Raw genomic sequence first — 18804 nt, forward strand, 5'->3', positions numbered from 1 at the left:
TATACATAAGACACGACAATCTTGAGAGCTGCAGCCAAAAGAAATGTAAAACTGTCATGTCTATGGTTTTATATTCAGTTTCCAGATGAGCAAAATGCTTTAGCACCTTCGTTTTGAATTCAATTCAATTGCCAAACATTTAAAACAGCAGGGATGTAACAAAGCAGACATTTAGCTGAATCGTGAGCTGAATTCTGGTTTGCAGAGAAAACATGAACTAGATGTTAAATAAATGTCAATATTCATTGAGCTGTGTTCCATTTCCAGACTAGAGAATTTCAGTTCCCCATAAATTCCTTAGGAGTAAAAAGTACAATCATAATCAGAGCTTTTATTAATTCAGCTTCTCCAATTGTCTCATTTGATTTTGAGCTCTATTTCTTGAAAGGATTTAGTTTTTTTAAAACCTAAGAAAAATGCTTCAATATCTATTAGACAAAGGTAAGTCTGGCACATCAGGACTGTATACAAAGGCAAACCAGCTACCATCCTGTATCTAATCCTTTACCCACTACAGTCCCTTGTACTTGTGTTAATAACTCCAGATTGATGGAGGAATTAGACTTTCTTGAGAAAAGGAAATGTAATCAACATGAATTCCTATAATATACTGGGAAGAAAAATTATTTTTCCCCTTCACTCTCTGCTAAGCTTCTTTCCTCTCAAGTTGAATAGTGATACACCTCAGGCAATTTAGAGAAAATGGTTTTTTAGTAGACTAAATGGGATGTGTTGAAACCAGTAAGGGGCAGACTAATAAGAGGGAATTTGGGCCCAAGACTTGATTAAGATGGAGGCAGAGCAGAGGATGTTGAGAGGAGAAGCCAGATGACTTCCAGGGTCCATTTTGCCCATCAGAAACAACATCAAAGAAAAAAAAGAGTTTGCTCTGAGCCCCAGAAAACCCTTTTGGTTTCAAAGAATGTAAACGGGTACGTTATACAGTAAGTATCGATTGCTTTTGCTTGCCCATCTCTTTTTCTAGTAACAGAAAACACGGCTCTCCTCCCCATTTTCAGTCCATGTGGATCACATAAGGCTGACCTCACCTCTTTGCCCCACTCCTCACCAAGCATGGCAGTCACAAGATTCCCCCCGAGTCTGAACATTAACACAATCTATTACCTTAGCTTTAGTGTTTGATTCATTGAAGCTGGGCATTCAACACAGGTCTGGGCATTCAACACAATTTGGTGCAATGGAAATCTACGTGCTTCTCTGGATTTATTGGAAAAGATCTAATGGAATTTTTCCCCATTTTCCCTAAGCTTGATAAACTGGTAGATTGGAAACTGGGTTCAGTAAACCTCACTTCTAGAGAAGAGTCTGCCTCAGAACAATACCAATATGGAGAACCGTAGACCTGAATGACAGAACCCCACAGACACATAAATACACTAGTATCCTTTGAGTCCCTAATCCAAACCATTCCTGATTTCCCTTGAACTTTCCAGTTACATAAGCCAATAAATCAGTCACTCTATAATCTATTCTGAGCTGAGCTTTTGTTGACTTTATTATTACTTGCAACTGACTTGATTTATATAAGTTATCTATTTTCATCTTCATCCTGGATTATAATAGTTGGAAGACAAAGGAACAAGAAATATGAAAAGGATAAGGAGAGAGTCTGCATTAGTCTCAAGTAACAGGTATCGTTCAAATAATCTCCTAGCTGGAAAACCAAGAGAAGATGTATTTTTTGCAATGAGCAGTTTATCTTTCCCTTGAAGCTGCTGGGGGAGGATTATTATCTCAAGAGAATTTTCTTCTGCACATTTTATTACTCATCCCATCATCTAGTATGCTTTCAGTCTGAATGAATTCTGATACCCTCTTCAATTTGTGTTATGACAAGCTAATCTTCAAAACCCACTGTAGGTTCTGAATGACACCTGGATTAAGATTGAGTCATAGCAATGGAAAAGCTTATAATGAATAATCACGATCTGTTATAATGCACTCCTAATTCTTACTTTTTAAAGCCTCTCATCGATAGCTATTCTTTCCAGAAATAGCTATTATCAAATTTCTCATATTTTATTAATACAGCAGAGAAATTCTATTATCATGTGATTCACGTAATGAAGATTTATATATTGTTGTTTTTATAAGCACTCTACCTGGCTGCAGTATTTTTGTTGTTGCTGTTTTTCAAAAAGATGGAGATGAAAGTGGTTAAGTAACTGACCAGATCTGAATAAAAATCTTTATTTTCTTGGAATCTTGTTCTTTTCCAAGAGCTATGAGTCATGACACAAATGAGCTATGAATCACTATCCCCTACATGAAGCACATTTATAATAAGGTTGTCTTCAGCTGCATTTATTATTTATATTAAAAAGATTTTCACAGAATAATCCAAATCCTTACTATTATCTAATATCCTTAAGCATTTATTTGCTTGGCTTGGAGGAATAAAAGACTAGTTGATAACAAGAACCTACCGTGGGAACATTAGTTCAAGTCTTGTTTCTGGATAAATTCCGAAACATCTCTGGACTTATTTCCTCTGTGGATGTGATGCAGGACCAAACTGTGCATTGGACTCTGATGGTAACCATGACAAAATCAGAATGTGGTTGGCCTGGTTTTTGTGGTTAAGAGAGTGACATTTAAATATTACTTTTTGAGGAGGTGGAGTAGAAAAGTCAGGAAATTATTTCTATAAAACCTATATAATTCTGTCTATATAATACCAAGCATTTACTTTAAAAGTAAAAAAAAAAAAAAGTTAATTCAACTGTTTTTTACAGAAACCCCTATTCAAAAAAATGACTGATATTTCCTCTGACACAGTGAATTTAATTATAACAATTAATGTCAAGTAGGCTATTTTCATTTAGTCAGGGTGCGAGTGTCCTCCCCAATATCGACTTTCATATCTGTTCAGGCATAAAATCACAACGTAAGGGCTTTCCAGCTTTTTGCTGACTTACTTCATTGGATGACAGACAATTTCTGGCTTGCCCCTTATTTTCTCCTATTAACTATGACTGATGTCTTAGATGGTTCTGCTTGTCCTCTCTGTCCCCCACGGGAATTCCCAATCTTCTGCATTCTTTACCTCTCTAGTGACCTGTCTTACTTTTCTTCTCATTTTGTAGCACCTTGACTGCTTTCGGACATGCCCAGTTCTTTTCTTGAGCAAGTTTTCTTATAATCATAAGAACACAGGATTTAGGACAAAGAGAACTGAATTCTTTTATTTATTTTTAGTTGAAGGATAACTGCTTTACAATGTTGTGTTCGTTTCTGACAGAACTGGATTCTTATCTAACTTGGACTCTGTTCCCTATTGGCTTTGCGACATTAAGCAAGACATTTTGCCTCAATTTTGGTTTCCTTACACAGAAAATAGGGAAAACAATGCCATCCACCTTGTAGCAAAGTTAAAAGTGTTCAGTGTAGTAAAAATATGTTATATTGCCTTAACAATGACTAGGTGGCTAACAAATACTAATCAAAGATCATCAAGATGTTTAGTTCATTTCTCAACTTCGGGACCTAATGTCTTTCCCTTCAGGTTAAAAAAAATCCATTGACTGATTATCACTCCAATCGGACAGGCATGTGGAGCCCATGAGCCAGAACCTAAGACCTTACTTCCAGTTTAATTAGCATCTCTATTCTGCAGGTGTAGAAAGGGAGACTAAGAGATAAGTGAATAGCCTAAAATCACAGCAAGGGACAAAGATGTGATTCAAATCCTGATTTCCTCATGACAAATCCCTGCCCTTTCACTATGTCACGGATCCTCCTCCCCCACCCAAAGCATCTGATCTCCCCAGCATGGCTGACAAGTCCAGGTCAATGGGGGCTTTGATCCCCTCCCGCTAGTCCTTGCCCTTACCCACCATAGATAACCAGGTAGTCTCAAGTCTGTCAAGGAAAACATCAGACCACTCTGAAGCCAGCCAAGAAAAAGAGATATTCTGTCTAATAAACTTTTTCTCAAGGACCTCCCCACAGGCATGATTGAGACTGTTTCCACCAAATACTTTCATGTCAGTTGGTCTAATAAGTTAGAAGAATAGCATTTTCCCCGTTTTGCACTTTTTATGTTAACTTCAATAACTTCATTTTTAATTAATGTATTGATATTAATTTTAAGGAAAATGTATGTTAAATGTTCTATCACCTTTGCTTGTGCTGACCTCATGATACTTCTGGAGCTAACAAATACCTCAGCTGCTTTGGGAATCCTATATAATCATATAGGTGACCCATAAACTCAAATTAGTGAAATAATATATCACCCTTAACAATCTTATGTACAGATTTGTGATTTTACTTCACCTGAAGCCTCCTTCCCACTCAGTTTAAGAAATCAACAGTCAGTAAGTGTAATAGTAAATATTTAAGTGAATGACAGGAAGTAAAGGCTTATTTCAAGATTACTAATAGATACAAAAAAAACACACAATATATAAGTAATAGATGGAAAAAACAATCCTTGAGATTACATAATTGCTCAATTAAAATGAGAAATTCTGCCAATAACCAGGATTCCCAATGACACTATAATGAACACTGCTTATGGACCGGGACCTACCCTGTACAATATCTTAGTTCTTAGTGCAGAGTTGGTCACAGGGAAATGTCTCAATAAATACTTTTTATTAGTATGAGTACTTGCTATTCTACAGACAGTAAACCTGATTTTGTTTAGTTACTCAGTCATGTTCAACTCTTTGCAACCCCATGGATGCAACACACCAAGCTTCCCTGTCCTTAAGTTTTTCAGCTGAATAGCACATGAGTGGAGAAGGAAATGGCAACCCATTCCAGTATTCCTGCCTGGAGAATCCTGTCGACGGAGGAGCCTGGTGGGTTGCTGTCCATAGGGTCGCACAGAATCAAATACAACTGAAGCAACTTAGCATGCATGCATGCATTGGAGAAGGAAATGGCAATGCACTCCAGTAGTCTTCCCTGGAGAATCCCGGGGACAGAGGAGCCTGGTGAGCTGCTGTCTATGGGGTCGCACAGAGTCGGACACGACTGAAACGACTTAGCAGCAGCAGCAGCACATGAGTGGAACTCATGTAATGAGAAAACTAATGAGTTTTACACTACATATAAAGGGTGCTGCAGTCGTGTCCGACTCTGTGCAACCCCATAGACGGCAGCCCACCAGGCTCCCCCGTCCCTGGGATTCTCCAGGCAAGAACACTGGCGTAGGTTGCCGTTTCCTTCTCCAATGCATGAAAGTGAAAAGTGAAAGTGAAGTCGCTCAGTCGTGTCTGACTCTTAGTGACCCCATGGACTGCAGCCCACCAGGCTCCTCCGTCCATGGGATTTTCCAGGCAAGAGTACTGGAGTGGGGTGCCATTGCCTTCTTGGAGCAGTTCTCCATTTATTCAATGAAATCTAGGAGAGGTCCCATGACATTCCTGATGTCTACACTTTTAGTCCCAGGAGTGCTCATTTGGGGCATCTGAAACACTCAGTTCTGGAAAAAGTAAAAACTCAAAATTTCACTCAAATATAGAGCTTCTCCTCTCCTTCAGCTTGGGTCTACCACCTATGGGAAGCCTTCATGCAGTGGGATTCTATCTCCCAGTAGGGTGTTGCTCCTCCACTCTCCCCACCTACAAGCCTGCTTCTGACCTCCAGGACTCAAGTGGTTGGGGGCAGAAGAGGGGAGGCAACCGCTGTCATTTCTCTGCCATCGCACTCAGTGCAGGGCACACGTGGCTTCCATCTCCAAGTGCCAACACTAAGCTGAGGACTTGCTTTGGCCACTGGAGCCCACTCCTTATGCATCCAGAACAGGCCAGAACTTTTAAGGAATTCAAACTTCGAGGAGCAGCCCTCATCACATGCCTGACAAGAAGTGATGGAGAGCCAGATCCTTTGGTTGGAATCTGAAATACATTCTTCACCATACCCAGAGCAGGAGGATTGACCTTCAAACCCACAGCAGTAACCTGCTCAATCTCTGAAGTGTTACTGGCTTCCTTCCTTTCCTTATCTCACTATGCACCCCTCTGCCTGTGCTTCTTGAATTCACCTCCCAAATAAACTAAATACACTTACATCCATATCTAAGGGTCTACTTCTGCAGGAACCCAAACTAAAAGAAGAAAAGGGCAGGCAATATTCTAGCTAAAATGCAAAGATATACCCAGTATTGGTTTCCTCTGGCTGTGCAGACAGTTTAAGTAACTCTCTCTGAGCTTGCTGAATACTTAAAGGGATTCTCTTTCTTGGAGCCTATATTCAAGTTCTTCAGAGACCTCTCCATTTCAGAAGCAATCTCATTTTTTATTTGAGGTTCCTATATTTGGGTGGTACTTGCCTATAGTTGGCTGCTTATGACTCCATATTAGGATTCTCCAGGGAAGCAGAACCAATAGGATTTTCAAATATATATATTTATAGTTATATAATGTGTTTACTATATATGTATATCTAATAATAAAAAGATACAATATATAAAGAACTCACAGGATCATGGAGGCTGCAAAGCCCTCTGATGTGCCATCTGCAAAATGGAAATGCAGGAAACTAGTGGGGTAGTTCTGACCTGAGTCCAAAGGCATGAGAACAGGGAGCGCTGATGGGATAAGTCCCAGTTCAACACTAGGAGAAGACCAATGTCTCAGTTCAAACTTTCAAGCAGAGAGAATTCTCCTTTCCTCTACCTTTTGGTTGTGTTCAGACACTCAAAATATTAGATGGTGCTCACTCACATTGAGGAGGGCCATCTGCTTTACTCAGTCTACCAATTCCGATGTTAATCTCTTCTGGAAACACTCTCACAGACACACCAGAAATAACATTTAACCAATGTGGGCAAGATCCCTTAGAAGAAATGGAGTAGCCCTCATAGTCAACAAGAGAGGCTGAAATGCAGTTCTTGGGTATAATCTCAAAAATGACAGCATGATCTTTGGTTTGTTTCCAAGGCAAACTATTCAATATCACAGTGATACAAGTCCATGCCCCAACCACTAATGCTGAAGAAGGTGAAGTTGAATGGTTCTATAAAGATCTACAAGAACTTCTAGAACTAACGCAAAAAAAAAAAAAAAAAAAAAAAGAAAGAAAAGATGACCTTTTCATCATAGGGGACTGGAATGCAAAAGTAGGAAGTCAAGAGATACCTGGAGTAACAGGCAAGTTTGGCCTTGGAGTACAAAATGAAGCAGGGCAAAGGATAACAGTTTTGCCAAGAGAACGTACTGGTCATAGCAAATACTCTCTTCCAACAACACAAGAGACAACTCTACACATGGACATCACCAGATGGTCAATACCAAAATCAGATTGAGTATATTCTTTGCTGTCAAAGATGGAGAAGCTCTATACAGTTAGCAAAAACAAGACCAGGAGCTGAATGTGGCTCAGATCATGAACCCCTTACTGCCAAATTCAGACTTAAATTGAATTTAACTTAAATTTCTTCTTAAATTGAAGAAAGTAGGGAAAATCACTAGGCCATTCAGGTATAACCTAAATCAAATCCCTTATGATTATACAGTGGAAGTGACAAACCAATTCAAGGGATTAAATCTGATAGAGTGCCTGAAGAACTATGGATGGAGGTTGGTAACACTGTATAGGAGGCAGTTATAAACTCCATCCCCAAGAAAAAGAAATGCAAAAAGGCAAAATGGTTGTCTAAGGAGACCTTACAAATAGCTGAGAAAAGAAAATAAGCAAAAAGAAATGGAGAAAAAGAAAGATATCCCCATCTGAATGCAGAGTTCCAAAGAATAGCAAGGAGAGATAAGAAAGCCTTACTAAGTGAACAATGCAGAGAAACAGAAGAAAACAATAGAATGGGAAAGACTAGAGATCTCTTCAAGAAAATTAGAGATACCAAGGGAATATTTCATGCATTTATAGGCACAAAAAAAGAACAGAAACGGAATGGACTTAACAGAAGCAGAAGATATTAAGAGGTGGCAAGAATACACAGAAGAACTGTACAAAAAAGATCTTCATGATCCAGATAACCACGATGGTGTGATCACTCACTAGAGCCAGACATCCTGGAATGTGAAGTTAAGCAGGCCTTAGTAAGCATCTCTACAAACAAAGCCAGTGGAGGTGATGGAATTCCAGCTGAGCTATTTCAAATCCTAAAAGATGATGCTGTGAAAGTGCTGCACTCAATATGCCAGCAAATTTGGAAAACTCAGCAGTAGCCACAGGACTGGAAAAAGTCAGTTTTCATTCCAATCCCAAAGAAAGGCAATGCCAAAGAATGCTCAAACTACCGCACAATTGCACTCATTTTACATTAGTAAAGTAATGCTCAAAATCATCCAAGCTAGGCTTCAACAGTACGTGAACCAAGAACTTCCAGATGTACATGCTGGATTTAGAAAAGGCAGAGAAAACAGAGATCAAATTGCTAACATTCATTTAATCATAGAAAAAGCAAGGGAATTCCAGAAAAACATCTACTTCTGCTTCATTGACTATGCTAAAGCCTTTGACTGCGTGGATCACAACCAATTGTGGAAAATTCTGAAAGAGATAGGAATACCAGACCACTTTAGCTGCCTCCTGAGAAACCTGTATGCAGGCTAAAGCAATAGTTAGAAGTCTATGCAGACACACAAATAAGCATACCGTATTTATGGAACCACAGAAGTTTAGTGTTGCTGCTGCTGAGTCAGATTTGCGGAAATATGGGAAGAAATGAGGCTAAAGAAGCAGATAGGAAAGGCATTTGGGTATTTTTAAGAAGTTAATCCAGCAAGTTATTGGGAATTTTTTAAAACATTTTAAGCAGGATGTTGGATTGTAAAGAGCTCAAGTTTAAAATTATGACCCCACTCCTCTGTGAAGAATATATTAGAAGAAAGCATGAGAGGCAGGGAGGCTAGTGAGGAGTCTAGGCGGGCCAGGAAACTGGTACCATGGGCTTAACTAATTCAGTGACTGTGAAGATGGAAAAGAAATGGTAAAATATATATACCTGAAGACAGGGACTTTGTCTTATTCATATCTATATCCCCAGTACTTAGAACAGGGTCTGGCATCTAGTAGGCTATCAAGAGACATTTTTGAATGAATTAGTGAATAAGTGAGTTGTTGATTAACACATGTCCTACATGAGAGATCAGAAATCTAAATTGGATTACCAAGGCAGAGATAGGTTGAAGTCAAGATTTACATACAGAGTGGAGATATATTCTTGGGAAACTATAGCAGCAGAGGAAATCACTCAGAGCGCTTAGTGAAGAAATCCAAAAAGAGATGCTTAGCTTTAACAAATCTGTCCATGATCACCAGTTATTGATCATGTCCTATGAGCTCTGGGTAAAGAACTTTATATTAATTATGCTCAGAGCACCACAGGAGGAAGTACATTTTACATAAGGAGAAACATAGGTCTAGTGGTTTAAGAACTTGCCAAAGTCACACAGTTGGTGGGTGGCAGAGCAGGAAGTAAATTGATTTGATGGACTCTGAGCCTGTGTTCCTGACTCTGTGAGAGATCTAGAGTCTCTAAAACACTACTCATGTACCCCACTGCCGTCACCAGGCGCAATTTGCACTTATTATTCAAGTTTCTTGGGAAGAGTAAGTCACCTGAACTGCTCCTAGGACAAGACTTAGGTGCAGGCCCAGAGGTCTAACACTCCTGCCAAGAATTCCTCATTCACCAAAAAAGGGAGAAACAATAAATTTTAAGGGACTGGGACATGTATTTCAGAGATTTGGGAACATGAGAGAAGAATGGATATAGGTCAGTGGATCTCAGCCCTGGCTGAACATGGAATCATGTGGGAAGCTTTCTAAAAATACCAATTCCCATCCCAGACCAATTAAATCAGAATCCAAAGGCAAGACACAGTCTTAAAATTCTCCAGTTAGTCCTACTGTGCACCTAGTGCTGACAACCATGGACACAGGGAGAGGTAAGTTTAAGGTGGGAAAGGCAGGATATCTAGATGTCTTACAGCAGATGGCTTCAGCTTTCTCTGAGAAACTAGATTTCTAGGATACGTGTCAAGGCTGAGGAGGTGAACTAAGGATATAATGCGTGAGGAGAAAGGCTGAACTTGAGAACAGCACTAGTGGCAGATGAAGGGGAGAGAGACCAAGACAAGACAGCTGTGAAATAGATCAATGAGCCCAGTTGGCATTGAAAACTCTTAACTTTGGGTGACCCCAATTTCACTTTGTGATCATCTCCAGGAGCACCTGTACATACGAGCAGAAAAGGGGTATGTTTGGGGTTGTCCAGGGATAGATATGTTAAGGAAGCAGAAGGGCCAAAAGAACCAGAACAATCGCTGAGGTGCTGCACTCCATAGTCTAGATTACAGTCCATGAGCCTAGACTGAGAAAAGTCTTCACTGAATGAAGCAAATGCTCAAATATATGTTTTCTTTTGGAGTTATTGATATTTCTTTGTTATCATCATCATCTAACACTGATGATAGAAAATAGTTCCCTGCAGAACCACTGTTGGTTAGTTTTAACTCGTTATAGGACCCAGGACCCTCAAGGCCCTGGAGACAACATAATGAGATGTATTAGGAAGTTTAGCCTGTATTGCACCAGAACCCACTGCCACTCCCGATACACTACCTCACTGAGGTCCAGTGCTCTTAAGTGGAGTTGCTTCTGATTGTCAACTTGCTATTGGCACAAATTCTGCTGTTTCCTGTGATGCCCATTTCTTTGATTATGTCCTCCAGTCACCATCAGACTACTATTTCACACTCAATTTTAGAATTACATCAGAGTATAACCCACGCTTGTAGTTACTCAGTTCAACTCCTGTTTATTGAGCACATATTATGAGCCAAGTATTGTGGTTAGCTGTTTATTAAATGTTTCTCCTCGTTCAACAATTATTCCTTGGGCACCTTAAGGTAGGATATTTTGCAAGACTTTCAAAGCACTCTCTCACACACACACACACATACACACACACATACACACACACACACACACACTTTCTCTCTCTCTCTTCTTATTCAGTACTGTCTCACCCTCCTGCCACTCAGAGCCTATTATTTTATTCTAACCATGTTTTTATCCCAGGTCTGGTAAGAATGTCCATCTCCAAAAGATCAGCTCCTCCCAGTCAAGAGGTTTGCGACCACTCAAATTTATGGTCAACACTGAAAGTTTTGTTCATCCCTTATTCCTTCTGAAAATATCTCTTTTTTTCTTGACAATTTCTATGGAAGCTGTTATATTCTCAAGTGAACCAACCACACTCTTACCTCAGCCAGGACTGAGGAGAACTTGGAGATACAGGCACATAAGCCAAGTTAGGTCAAAAAGTCCCTTCCCTATTTGGACTCAGAACCTGAGGGACTATCAGACAATCCTTCCTCAAAAACTGAAATTATAAGGTGTAAAACATAGGGACTTTCAACAGTTGTGTGGGGAAAGTCCACTTGTGGAGAAAGAGAATGACACTCAGGTGCAAGGAAAACCAGATATGGGAGCTGATAAAAGAACATTCTGGCAACATCAGGACTCAGGGCTTCTCTACTTGGAGGTCTTACTGGATCCCTGCCCTTTCCTTTTTCCTCATTTTTCTACCCTTCTATTGGCAAATTCCACTTTTTGCTTAAGATAGCTCAAGATAGTTTATGAAAAGAATCCATCGTTAGTATATATTTGTTTCCTACACATGCAGACCAGGAAATGAACCCAACCAATGTTCATCCAGATCATGAACCTAATTTTATAGGTTAAAATTAAAAACAACAGTAATAGTTATTATTTACTGGACCCCTGCCATGTGGTAGTATTTTAATACATGATTTGTAATGCAATAGGCATCCAAGATACATGTTCCTACCTCCAATTTATAGAGTTTACAGATAAGCAATTAAACCCCAAAGAGGTTCATTATCCATAAGTCATAAGGGAAATTTGGGGAAATTAAGAAGCCTCAAGAGTTTTCATGGGTGATTTTTCTCTGTTGGTTTATATGAAATGATGAAGATCTATGATGAGATCTGCAAAAGTCAAGTGATTTTTCACAAGAGCACATAAAATTCACCATAAAAACTCTAGGTACACTAACATTTAAAAAATTATTAACTCTACATCAAGGTATAAATTTACACCTATTACATTTCAAAACACAACAAAACAAAATTTTGCATGAACACAGACAGTGTTATGGGGAAATGTTACCCTCAGACATTGCTCGTTGCTGTAGAAACTGGTAAAAGCTTTTCTGGAGAGCCATTTGGAAAAACATTTTAATAGCCATTATGCGATCATCTCTTTTGACCCATGCAATTTTACTTCTGGAAAAACCATCTTAGGAAATAACCCGAAACCCTATTCATCAAGATTTTTACCAAACCTAAATTTATAACAAAACAAATTGGACACCTCTGAAATGTGAAAAATCAAGATTTGTTTAAGGATGAAATTGTGGATTGATTAAACTCATTTAATCAGTGAACAATGAAATGTTCATTGCATGCCAGATGCTATGCTAGACACAGAGGGAAAGCAGATGCATGGTCCTGCCGTGTGTGAATACTGTTAATTTGCGTGAACAGAAAGAGAACTAGAATGAAAAATATTTTTATATTTTTAAAACTCTTTTTCTTCCTCAAAGAATGAGAAGAGGCTTATAAAATAGAAAAAACAAGGAAAAATTCATTTTGAGATAGAAAATCAAGTTCAGGAAGAAAGTGTATAGATACTACTTGGTTATTAAAGTTGACGCTCAAATTTGTTTCTGAGCTTCCAGACAGGCAAAGGAGATGAAGTATTAAGAGTGACTGATTTAAGTTGTTAGTGAAAAGAAAACACAGGAGTTTCTCAAGACAAATCAGTTATTCTTCAAATTTTAATCTAAAAAATATCATTTTGTAAATGTCCAATGTGTGATATTATTGGCATTTGTTGGGGTTTAGAAAATTCTTAGAAATAAAATATTTCAAGCATTTGGAAGTGTATATAAAACAATATAATGAGCATATGTGTATCCTACACATAGCTTAAGAATTAAAATATTATAATTAACACCTTTTTGTACCTTTCTACAATTCTGTTTCTTGGTATATCTACCCAGAATTAATCATTCTCCTGAATTTAGTGTCTCTCATCTTCAATTTAATTTACTCAATTTTTGAAAAGCTATTCAATTTTCAAAAAATGATTCAATGTAAATTTAACCCAATTTTCATTTCACTGTGTATGCTTTCACTGAAATATGTATCATTGTTCCTATTATGTATGCATTTCTATGCATACATAGTATTTCTATAAATGAGAGAGTAGTTCTATAAGGAATTCTAGCTGGTTCACTTTTTACTGCTTAGTAAAACTGTGTTCTATCAACATGTCACAATTTATCTCTTCTCCCAATGATAAACATTTAGGTAATTTTCTTTTTATTTTATTTTTTCCTATCACAAAGCTACAACAAACTTTTTGTATGTACCTTCTTATCTTAAACGTGAAAGCTTCTCCAGCACAATATCTAGAGTGAAACTGCTGGCCAGAGGATGGGGTATATGCAACATTATCTTTACCTAATATAGCCACATGGCTCACCACACTGGTAAAATCAATTTACATGGGGGACAATTAAATGTGAACATATACAGTGACGGTAGAGCCAGGTATGAAACAATGATTTGCTGACCACCACCTCTTTCTTATCCCTACCAGGTTCCTTCCTACTGAGGGGACAAGAGTGAAATTAAATTTAAAAATTACCCTTCACACAGAACTAGGGCAAATAATAAAAAAAAAAATTTATATGGAACCATAAAAGACCCAGAATTGCCAAAGCAATCCTGAGAGGAAAAAAAAAAGGAGGCATGGTGCTCTCAGACTTCAGATAATACTACAAAGTTACCATAATCAAAACAGTGGGGTAAGAATCAACAGAAGAGAACAGAGAGCCCATAAATAAACCCATACACTCGTGGTAAATCTTTGACAAAGGAAGCAAGAACATACAATGGGAAATGTCTCTTCAATAAGTGGTGTTGGTAAAGTTGAACAGCTGCATGTAAATCGATGAAGTTAGAAGACAGTCTCTTCCCATACATAAAAATAAACTTAAAATGGCTTAAAGACTTAAACATAGGTCATGACACCATAAAACTCCTAGAAGAGAACATAGACAAAATATTCTGGCATACTGTACCAATGTTTATTCTTAGGTCAATCTCCTAAGGCAATAGAAACAAAAATAAACAAATGGGACCCAATCAAACTTACAAGCTTTTGCACAGTAAAGGAAACCATAAACAACAAAAAGAGTAACCCTACAGAATGGGAGAAAATATTTGCAAATGATGAGACCGACAAGGGATTAATTTCCAAAATATACAAAGAGCTCATACAATTCAACAACAACAACAACAAAAAACAAATAACCCAATTAAAAAGTGGGCAGAAGACCTAAACAGATATTTCTCCAAAGAAAAAATACACATGGCCAATAAGCACACTAAAGGATGCTCAAATCACAAATGAAAATCACAATGAGGTACCTACCACCTCACACTAGTCAGAATGGCCATCATCAGAAAGTCTACAAGTGACAAATCCTGAAGAGAGCATGTAGAAAAGGAAACCCTCCTGTATTGCTAGTGAGAATGTAAGTTGATGCATCCACTGTGTCAAACAGTATGAAGTTTCCTCAGAAAACTAAAAATAGAATTACCATATGATCCAGCAATCCCATCCCTAGGCATATGTTCCAGACAAAACCATAATTCAAAAAGATACATGATGCCTATGTTCATAGCAGCACTACTCACAACAGCCAAGATACGGTGCTCACCTAAACGTCTACTGACAGGTAAATGGATAAAGAAGATGTGGTACATATACACAATAGAATACTGCTGCTGCTGCTGAATCACTTCAGTCGTGTCCGACTCTGTGAGACCCCATAGACGGCAGCCCACAGGCTCCCCTGTCCCTGGGATTCTCTAGGCAAGAACACTGGAGTGGGTTGCCATTTCCTTCTCCAATGCATGAAAGTGAAAAGTGAAAGTGAAGTTGCTCAGTCGCGTCCAACCCTCAGTGACCCCATGGACTACAGCCTTCCAGGCTCCTCCGTCCATGGGATTTTCCAGGCAAGAGGACTGGAGTGGGGTGCCACTGCCTTCTCCACAATAGAATACTACTCAGCCATAAAAAAGAAAGAAATAGGGGACATGGGTAAACCTATGGCTGATTCATACTGATGTTTGGTAGAAATCAATGCAATACTGTAAAGTAGTTATCCTTCAATTAAAAATAAATAAATGTTTTAAAAGTAAAAGTCAAAAAAATTAAATAATGCCATTTGCAGCAACAGGGATGCAACTAGTGATTATCATACTAAGTAAAATAAATCAGTAAGAGAAAGACAAAGAACATATGAAACCACTTTTATGTGAAATCTGAAATACGACACACTTGAACATATGAAACAAGTAGAACCACTGACACAGAGAACAGACTGGTGGTTACCAAGGGAGAAGAGGGCTGCGTGAGGGATGGAGCTGGATGTTGGGATTAGTAGATATTAGCCATTATACATAGAATGGATAAACAACAAGGTCCTACTACAAGCACAGGGAACCATATTCAATTTCCTACTATAAACCAAAATGGAAAAGAATATAAAAGAAGAATGTGTGTGTGTGTGTGTGTGTGTGTGTGTGTGTGTGTATACACAGACAGAGAGAGTCTATAGAGAGATAGAGGTCCTATATATATATACATATATACACGACTTCCCTCATAGCTCAGTTGGTAAAGAGTCTGCCCGCAATGCAGGATAACCTGGGTTTGATTCCTGGGTCTGAAAGATCCCCTGGAGAAGGAAATGGCAACCCACTCCAATATTCTTGCCTGGAGAATGCATGGACAGAGGAGCCTGGTGGGCTACAGTCTATGGGGTCACAAGAGACAGACATGACTGGATGACTCAGCCCCCGCCACACACACATATATCTGAATTATTTTCTTGGACAGCAGTAATTAACACAACATTGTAAATCAATTGTACTTAAAAAAAAAATAGTACCTTTCAAGCCAGAATCTGATGACCCCTGGTAAAGAATGGAATTGGAGCAGAAGGCTTAGGTCTTCTGCCTCCTGAATCTAAATCCTCAACTCCTTCTCAGATGCATGTGTAGAGAGAGTCAATTAGCAGGACAGGGCCTGAGCCCACATGACCTGGAAAGAGAAGTTCACATCAGGAGAGTAAAACCTCTCAACTCACCTACCTACCACCTGCACAGAGCAGGAGAAAGAGTTGAGAGTCTGCAAGACATAGCCCTTTGGAAAATGAGCTCTAACTGGTGATCAAAATACAAGAAACTGTTCCTCTCTGAAAGGAAGACGGACTCTTCACGTGTGGGAGAGAATATTTCAGAATTGACCAGGGCAGAGTTCCCATATGCCTATGGGTATTTTCTTTATCACACTGATAAACAACTGTTTTTAAAGTTTTTTATAAAAGCATGGTAGTGGCTGAGATTTTCATGTCTTCTTCCACTATGAAATTATAAAAACTTTCAGCAATGAAAGGGACTGATTAGGAAATTCAGGCAGGGGTTAAAGCCCTATATAAAAGCCCGATAAACAGCCAAAGTTTCTGCTCTGGGAAGATTCCTCTCTAAGTTATAGTAAAGAGTGTAATTAATGTTTTGTATTATCATATGTATAATCCTAGAATACCTTCAATGTAATTTAGTCTATTTTTTCAAACTGTCAATAACTTGGTTATTTTAAGGATTATTAGTTTATATCTTATTTTTTTTTAAAAACTGCCAGTATTCAATCTCTTATCTGTGAAATTTATGAGTTTATCATATCTGCAATGTAGTCAGAACTTAAGAAGATTTTCAGAACAACTATGTACAATTATAAAGGAAAAACATTTGTATGGAAAGGCTTTTTACTCTGCTTCCTGCCCATTTGTGACCACCAAAGATGACCTCAAAGCTCTCTTTTTTTTTTTTTAAGATATTAGAGAAAAATGAGATATGATCATTGCCAAAAATTAATAGGCACTAAACATCCATTAAAAAATACATTTCCTATTCCTCACACCTTCCAACTCCAATGGCAGATACAATCAATAGACAACAAAGAATCTGAAGTGGTCCAAGGCTGTGAGGTTTATATGAGTCCTGACTTTATAGTCTGCCTTCTCTCAAGGTCATTCAAAGGATGGTGAACACACAGTCAAATATCACTTCGTGTTGAGAAAGCCTTGAAAGTTCCTAAGAATAACATTCTTCCAATCCATTCTGCTTTGCAGGGGAAACACTGTTTATCTGGTATTCACATTTCCCACTTCTTTGTTTCCAAAAAAGTTGTTCTAACTCCCAGTAGCCCCAATACTCCCATCTGGATTTTGCTAGAAGATCATAGGAAAAATTGCTAATGTGAATTCACAGCCACCTACCTTTAGTCTCTATCTGATAAAAGAAAATAAACAACTTTTATTTAACTATATTGGAATTTATATTCCTTGTAGCACAAATACAATTCATCTTAACATTTATATCCCTTATAGTGACTCAGCTATTAAGTGCTGGCAATTCTTTATTTACATTATTTCTGTTCTGCCTTGTCATTCTTAGGACCACTCCAACTAAAGCCGTAATCTCATCATTTCACGGCTGGATTACTGAAGTCACCTCTAAATGTGTATCTGCCTCCAGCATTTCCTCTCACATTTGGTTGGTTTTCACCAGATTAACCTTTTATCAAAACGCCCATAATCATTTATTTCCCATAATCAAAAGTCTTTAATAATTCCTCACTAGTTTAAGTCTAAAAGTATGACCTCATATTTAGGACACTCAGCAATGTGGCTCCAACCTGTCTTTCTACTCCATTTTTATCCACCCTTAATTCTAGAATCCTTCAGTCCACATCTAACAATCTAGTCAGAGTTCCCAGGACACATATTTCTTATTCCCACCTTTGCACTTTTCCTCATGACCTCCCTCAACTTGGCAAATGCATATTCACCAGGCACTGAGTACAGTGCTAAGCATGGAAAAAGCAAAGCTGAATGAACCCAAGTCCTTGCCGCCTTCTCTCTACCCACCTGCTGTCAGCTGAATCACAACCCCCAAAGGTGCCCACTTCTCACCCACAAAACCTGTGAATGTGTAAGCACATAAGGCAAAAGGGTCTTTGCAGAGGTCATTAAAATAAGGATCCTGATTTGGGAGATTACCCTTGGATGAACTGAGTGGGCCCTAAATGTAATCACAAGGATCTTTACAAGATAGAGGCAGAAAGAGTTAGTAGGGATGGGAGTGTTGTTGATGGGACAATGGAAGTAGAGGTTAGAGCGGTACGGCCTCTACAAGCTGGAACAAGTAAGGAACAGACTTGCTCCTGGAGCCTGCAGAAGGAGAACAGCCCTACTAACACCTTGATTTTTAACTCTATCAGACTCATTTTAGACATTTCATCATTCCAATAAGATCCTTCACACTCCTTTACAGTTAATCCCAGTTGTATCCCCAGTTTCAAGAACAACTAATCTACTTTCTGTCTATATAAATTTACCTTTTCTAGATATGTCATCTTTCCTATGAAGCTTTAGGGTACTAGCAATAATGTTTAATGTGAGGAGTATATATCTGAGGACCTCACATAATTCAAACTGATACACTGTCATGCAAATATTCTCATAGAAGAGATGCGTACTTTTAATGTATAAATCTATAACCCCTGTTCAGTTCAGTCACTCAGTCATGTCCGACTCTTTGTGGCCCCATGAATTGCAGCATGCCAGGCCTGCCTGTCCATCACCAACTCCCCGAGTTCACTCAGACTCACGTACATTGAGTCAGTGATGCCATCCAGCCA

General features: G+C 38.6%; 1 protein-coding gene across 1 annotated transcript in view; it reads right to left on the reverse strand.

Moving 5' to 3' along the window:
* The window catches only part of FAM13C (family with sequence similarity 13, member C), a 262431-nt gene that overhangs the window by 222412 nt on the left and 21215 nt on the right, over nt 1–18804 (reverse strand). The window contains exon 2 of the mRNA XM_010839379.1: nt 15992–16143. The gene's annotated coding sequence lies outside the window, so the exon portion shown is untranslated. The remainder of the gene's footprint in view (nt 1–15991; nt 16144–18804) is intronic.

This window comes from Bison bison, unplaced genomic scaffold, assembly GCF_000754665.1.
Source record: "Bison bison bison isolate TAMUID 2011002044 unplaced genomic scaffold, Bison_UMD1.0 scf7180017864116, whole genome shotgun sequence".
NCBI classification, from domain to species: Eukaryota; Metazoa; Chordata; class Mammalia; order Artiodactyla; family Bovidae; genus Bison; species Bison bison.